We start from the raw sequence: 6,902 nt of genomic DNA, 5'->3' as shown, positions 1-6,902 counted from the left end.
TTCTTGCCGCAATTGGGATGGATGACCCTAATTCTCACCACCCCATTTCCTTAAGCCATTAGCAGTGATTGAATCTCTGCCCATCCCAACGAGCCTCACACAGATGATTTTAATGCACAGCAGCACCCGTAATAGAGAGAACTATGTTGTGAAACTTCAAATTTACTTTTAATTCCATCTTTGACAGACCAAATTGAAGCCATGGGTTATACTTTGTTATGGCCGCTTAACACTAGCTGGAAATTCGGGCACCCTCCGGTTTGTAAAAGTTTGCCTCTCCCATTAACCTCAGATCAAATAAGATACCTCCATCTCTCTCGATGGCTTTCAGTTCACAGAAAGAGTCCGTCATGATGGGGGGAGGTCGTCTAAAAAGACAGCCAGAAGCCAATATCCCTGAGGAATTGGGGATCCAGCAGAAGAGACGAGACAGCCAAGTGTGGTCTGATTGTCCATACATTCACACGCACTTGTTACGTGCTGCTCAGCGAGGAAGGAGTTTCATGAGACACACAAAAGCACTGCAAGCAATATTCACTCGTTCTTAAGTAACCAGGCACCACTTGCCCGCGAAGCTTGAGAGAAGAGAAAGATAATAAGGGCAACACCACTGCAGACTGCTTCCCTTTCTCCACTCTCTGGACAAGCTCACAACGAACTATGATCCCCACTTGATAGACGAGGCACTAGAAGGCTTGCAAAGGTTGTGTACTGGGGGCACCTGGGTGGCTCAGTTGGTTAAGCTGCCTTAGGCTGAATCCAGGAATCAAGCACCGCCTCGGGCTCCCTGCTCAGCGGGGAGTCTGCTTCTCCCTCTAACCCTCCCCCTTCTCGTGCTCTCTCTCTCTTTCTCAAATACATAAATAAAATCTTAAAAAAAAAAATAGGTTGCATACCTTGCCTAGTATGCCATAGATGCTTGCTGCAGAGCAAAAATTCCAACTGAGATTTATCTGATTCCCAAGCTTCTGCTCCTAACCATTATACTCGGCTGGCTTCATTGTCCGCAGAGTCAGTCAGGAGACCTTTGGGATGCTGAGGTTCGAATTGGCTCTTGAGGGCAGTGTGTGCTTGGCCTGAGGGAAAAGAGGAGATGGTGTCATCCAAACTGCTGACTGTGTATCCCCAGGGCCCAAAGCACTGCCCAGTATAGGTAGAAGCTCCATGTCTATTTAAATGAATGAACAGACAAGAAAATGAGAAAACAGTACAAACAAAGTCAAGGAGATCAGTATAAGGATAGAGAGCAAAGGGGGGCGGGGGGGGAGGGAAAACGAGAGAGTGGAAGAGGAAAGAAGAGCAGAGACCGGAGAGGAGCAGTGTTCACTGTAGCAAGGAGTAGGCGCTGAGGTCATCCAAGCCCGGTGGAGCTGAGGAAGGCTGAAAATTCTAGGGTGAGGAGCTTGCATTCAGTTCTGTGCATGATGGTTAAATAAATTCCTAAGGAGGGGCCTGATAAGCAGGAAGCCATCACTGAGAACGATTAGTCTGGCTCTGTTGTGTGGGAGGGCCTGGAGGTAGAGGGACCAGAGACTCAGACCAGCCGGTGACTGAGGAACCCACTAGGGAGGACCTGGGGGCTCTGACTGGTGACCTAGGTAAGAGTTGAGCACAGAAAAACAAAAACCAAACAAGCAAACAAAAACAGAAACAAAACAAAACAAAAAAGAGTTGAGCACCAACTCGTGTCTCAGTTGAACAGACAAGAGAGTTGGGCAGGCCATGGTGTCCACATTGTTTCCGGCAAGAAGAGGACAGCAGGGAAGCCTGCAAGCTCTCTTCATCACAAGCAAGCCAGGAGACGGACATACCATGAAAATAAGCAGCTCAGCCTCACGACCCAAAGAATTACTTTTAAAAATCTTTGGTCGCCAGGTCAAAGAAATTGGCTATCGGTCTGAGCAAGTGGTTGCAAGTGCTTTTAATAACCTTCACTGGCCTGAGATTTTTTTGTTTAAAGCCCTCAAATTGGAGCAATGCCTTTGTCAAATTTAGATGGATCGTCTTGCTAATAAGAGTCATGAACCATAGGTAGGTAGCCATTGCTATAACCACCACCCCCCACCACCCCCCCGCCATCCCAGCCAGATGGCAAACATGTTGAGAACAAAGGCAGAGCCTTCTCCTTTTGGGGGAACCTCACAGTGCTTTCGGCACGGAGTACGCAGAAATGAGAGCCTTGCAAATATTTACTACACTTGCGTTTTAACAACAAAAGCAATCAGAAAAACTTAATTTTCTGAGGTAGAATGTGATAAAATACTACCCCCAAATTCTTTCTGTGTAACAAACCTCCCCCTGTGAAAACTCTGGCCCTACCTGGCAGGGCCGTTCTCTGTCAGGTACCATTCTTCCTCTGAGAACTACAATCACAACTGCTCTTTTATCAGGATGAAAAACAGATACCAAATTTGTGTAGGGGGTAATTAATAGCCAACAGCAAGTCTTTGCGTTAATTCAGCGGCACATGAACGAGTTGTGAAAATTCCCTTTGCCAGAGAAACAATCGGCTGTTTTACCACTCACCCAGCAACCTTTATTTCCCACTTGGCCCTATACTTATGGCTTTTATGGGGATAAAAGAGGCTGGGAACTCTGTGTTGGATAAATTTGATATCTGTCCAACCAATGATAACAATTCACATTTAAGTGCATATTGTTAAAACCGTAACCTCTGTCCCAGACTCTAAGCTATTTCATAATACGGGTATTTTCAAGACTTTCAGATGCCAAATGGCTCCCCAATCTAGAAAATTATCTTACTGTTCAGCCAGTCAGGGGTTTGGTCTTGCACAGAGCCAGTTTCGACAAAGTTCCTGAAACACAACGTGTTCTGAGAAATTAGAAAATATGCAGCGTGTGTCTGTTACGTGATTATAACTCGGTTTCTGAGGGGGGCTCATGCTGAGTGGTTCTGCTCCAAGATTCACCCCCAACACTACTACCCCCACACGTCTACCTCTTGCCCACTTTCCTCTGGTGGCTCACAGACCTTCACTTCTGACTGCACAACACAGTTCAGGCCTTCCCCAATTCCAAGCTGCCGAGACCAGAGTACGTGGCTGAAACACTTGAATACTCATGTGAAATGAACTCAGCTTCTGCTTTTGGGTCATTTAGTAACAGTTGCTCTAGTTCCTTTTCTTCTATTAAGCAATTCTACTTACCAGAAAAAAATATAACCAACAAAGGATTCTTTTTTTGTTTGTTTACACCAAGTACTAAAAGCAGTGATAGTGAACTAAACCATGCCTACTCTGTGCTCAGATGGCAATGTCACATGTGGCTGCGTGACATGAGCCCTTTCAGAGGAGAAATAAGAAAGAACTTAAATGACAAGAAAAAATTGTTTTTACAAAGAAAAAAGAAGCGTGGTTTAATTGTGATTTGACTCAACAAGAGACACATCCTGCTTGGCGCAAAAATGCTGAGACTCTTGGGCAAATGATCAAGTTGATGTTGAATACACCTGTTGATGATTTCCATCTTTTTCCAGATGTTCAACTCCACAGCCTAGTCTAGAACTACTAACTACATCCTGTTAAAGCACAGGAAGAAAATGGATGCTTTCTTCCTAGGAAAGCTCGACCTAGAAATAAACACTATCCCTGCCCTATCCATTCTCAAGCCTGCATTCCTGACTTCCTACCTGCACCAAGCAACGCTGTGTCTCACTATCACCTCAACCATCCTGCTATTGTGGAGATGAATTAACTGTGACCAGATGAAGTGATTTGCTCAGGATGGGATCACCAGAACTGGAACCCAGGTGCTCTTTTGCCCAAGGTTATACAAGTAATTAACGAAAGGTGATATCATTCCCTGATTTCCAGCTTCCAGCAACACCCAACTTCCCCGCCCTCTAGCGTCGGCCTCAATACACCTAACCCGGGCCTCGCACACAATGGCAATGTCTTACTGCTGTACCATGCATTTGAATCCAGTTTCTTCAACGCCATTTGGTTGAGTGCTGCCTGTCTTAGATGCAGGGCTGATATACAAAATATTTAACAACTGGTATGGCCTAGGCACTCACCGGTAAGCCTAACACTGGCTTAGTGTTATGGACTGAATACTCCAGAGCACTGCTCCCTGGGAGCCTTCTCATTTTTCATTGCCTCCCAGGCACCCCTCCCCCTACTTCTGACCCTACTAGAGAACAGGCAGGCATTGACCAAATGGCCTAAGGGATTACATGCCTTTGCTGGGCTCTGATGGGCCAGGGAAGAACTGGCGATTGAACGCTGCCCTTGGAATGGCTGCCTGGGAACAGGATGCATTCTCTAGCCCGCTTGGAGGCAGCCCAGCACTGAGTCTGGCTCTAGTCCAGTCTGGTTCCAAAGCTAGGAGGGAGTATGTGACAATGAGCTATGAGTGCTCCCCAGTTCCTCAGTTGAGGCTGGAGGTGGGAAAGGGGAGGGTTTGTTAAAGGCAGATCTAAAATATGAGTAGGCGAAGAACACAGGGTGAAGTCATTTGAGAAGAATGATGGATTCTCAGATTCTGCTGTAGACTACAATGGAAAAGATTTTTTTTTTTTTTAAAGTTGCTTTTACTAGGGCGCCTGGGTGGCTCAGACGGTTAAGCGTCTGCCTTCGGCTCAGGTCATGATCCCAGGGTCCTGGGATCGAGTCCCGCATCGGGCTCCCTGCTCAACAGGGAGTCTACTTCTCCCTCTCCCTCTGCCTCTCCCCCTGCTTGTGCTCTCTCTGTCTCTCTCGCAAATGAATAAATAAAATCTTAAAAATAAATAAATAAATAAAAGTTGCTTTTACTGTCTCCTATAGAATATAAGGGTCCCTCATAATTTTAGTTCAGTGATAGAAACTAGCTACATGCTAACTGGAAAGAGCGTGCATGGGCTTTGGCGTTCCACCAATCGGGTCCAAGCTCCTTCCTTGTGAGGAAGAGAGCACACTTCCTATTTACCTAGAAATGATGCATTGGCAGGGAGGGTTCATGGATTCAAGATGAGTCTAGGAAAAAGGAAGTTAGTGAATAATAATTTGTCAGTGCCTCTCTACCATAATGCAAGAAAGATGGGACTCTGTTCTCCATGACTGGTCGTCTTAAACGTAAGTACTTGTAGGATAAGTACAGATAGGATAACTAGCTCCCCTTGTCCAAGGGCCATGTTCCCTGAGAACAGCCAACTGCCTCTGCCCTGATTCTACACCCAACAATCTGCCTTCAGATCTACAATCCGGTTTCCTGAGTAGACTTGCTTTAGAGCATCCTGTATACATAACCGGCCCCAATGTTCAAACAAAGCCTTTCTCCTATTGCATTGTTTTTCATATTGGAGTCTTTAATCAAATATTCAGAGGTCCATGGATTCCTTAGGGTAATCTTTAAATGCTGTGTTTTCATTTGAAAGATACATAAAAATTTTAACACAAGCATCACCTGGATCACCACCTTTTTACAGAGTAATGCCATGTAATATCAATACCCAGACTGGATTTACCTTTATGATTATTTCAATCAGGTGATCACCTAAAGTCTCATAATGTAAGTATGAAAGCAATATTTCTCAAATGGGGATATATTCAAGGGTCCACAAGTTCAAGTCTGAAAAACATTTCCTATTATAAAAAACATGACAAGCTGATTTATACATCAGTCTCTTTTAAGTTTGACTATGATGAATTAATCCCTCTCAGCTTAATCACCCTGAGTGAAGGGCCCAATAATTATTGCATCTGTAAAGCTAAGTATCAGATCTGTGTTATCTGTCCCAATATACTGCCAGTCAGTGAAGCAACCAGCCAGGTGGCCTCCTCCTGAAAAGCTCTACTCTCTTCTCTGTGACACATGGATTGTGACTGGCTAATTAGACAAACTAATCTTGGATTTGAAATAGAAAATTTTCTGATCTTGGGTAAGCCCCCTAATCTCCACTCTCAACTCTGTTAAATGCAGGCACAGCGAATACTACTGCTACTAACAGGGATGTTGGGCTAATCACTTCAGACTTTCTGCCATGCCAGCTCTGTCTGGGCCTGCTCCTGAGTCAAGACCCTTAACTTAAGGGGATGGCAATGTACCAAGGGACCGATGAGATGGGAGAGGCATGAGAGAGAACATTTGGAGAAAGTTACCCCTGAGGTCTGGAGGGTAGCTCTGATAGGGCTGTAAAAAGTTCCTTTAGGCAAACAGTGCATCTGAAAGACATCTCCCAGTCAGCAGTTTGGGATGCAAATAAGAAAGTAACAAAGGGGACTCACTGGCTCTTGTAACTAAAGTGCAGAGGTGGATCAGGCTTCAGGTGTGGACTCTGGCTCAGCACTGCCCTCAGGACAATTTCTTCCTGCCACTCTGCCCTGCCCAACACAGCACTGGCTCCGCTCTCAGGTTGGATCTCCTCATGAACACAGGATGGCTGCCAGCAACATGTGGACCATGCGCTTCCTTATTTGGGGATGCTTCTGCTCAGCATTCCAAGCAAAAAATTCCAAGATTCACCCTGATTAGGGTCCTCATTGATATCTCTCTTCTCCAACATTCACATCTAATCAGTCGGAAAATGATTGGTTCTGCCTTCAAAACATATACAGCATCCAACCACCTCTCCCCATATCCGCTGCTACCACCCCGTTCCCAGCCATCAACATCTCACCTGTATTACCAGAGTCGTCTGCCTGTTTCTGCTCCTTTTCCCCCTGTAGCAGCCTGGGTGATACCTTAAAAATGTAAGTCAGATCATGTCACTGCTCAGAATCTTCCAGTGGCTCCCCATCTCACGTGAGTATAAGCCAATGACCTCGCAATGCCCTATAAACGCATGACCTGGCTCCCCGTACCCTTTCAGACCTCAGCCCCTGTCACGCCACTCCCTTTCTCATGCCAGATGTACTCAGCTTCTGACCAGGGACGTTAGACTGGCTGTCCTCTTTGCCTGG

At 45.7% G+C, this 6,902-nt stretch overlaps 1 long non-coding RNA gene across 2 annotated transcripts; it reads right to left on the bottom strand.

Moving 5' to 3' along the window:
• Positions 1-211: 211 nt before the first annotated feature.
• On the bottom strand, positions 212-6,685 carry LOC114224425 (uncharacterized). 2 transcript variants are annotated; one of them, XR_003612361.2, is made up of 3 exons: positions 6,620-6,685; positions 897-1,076; positions 212-575 (listed from the first exon to the last, which is right to left on the bottom strand). It is a non-coding gene; the product is annotated as an uncharacterized LOC114224425 (long non-coding RNA). The 2 variants fall into 2 exon arrangements; XR_003612364.1 differs by lacking the exon at positions 6,620-6,685 and adding an exon at positions 2,993-3,073.
• Between the last annotated feature and the right edge of the window lie 217 nt (positions 6,686-6,902).

Source organism: Eumetopias jubatus, unplaced genomic scaffold, assembly GCF_037043125.1.
Source record: "Eumetopias jubatus isolate StellerSeaLion01/CBP00866 unplaced genomic scaffold, mEumJub1_p1.0 scaffold_3, whole genome shotgun sequence".
In the NCBI taxonomy this organism is placed as follows: domain Eukaryota; kingdom Metazoa; phylum Chordata; class Mammalia; order Carnivora; family Otariidae; genus Eumetopias; species Eumetopias jubatus.
This window is presented reverse-complemented; position numbering and strand designations above follow the sequence as displayed.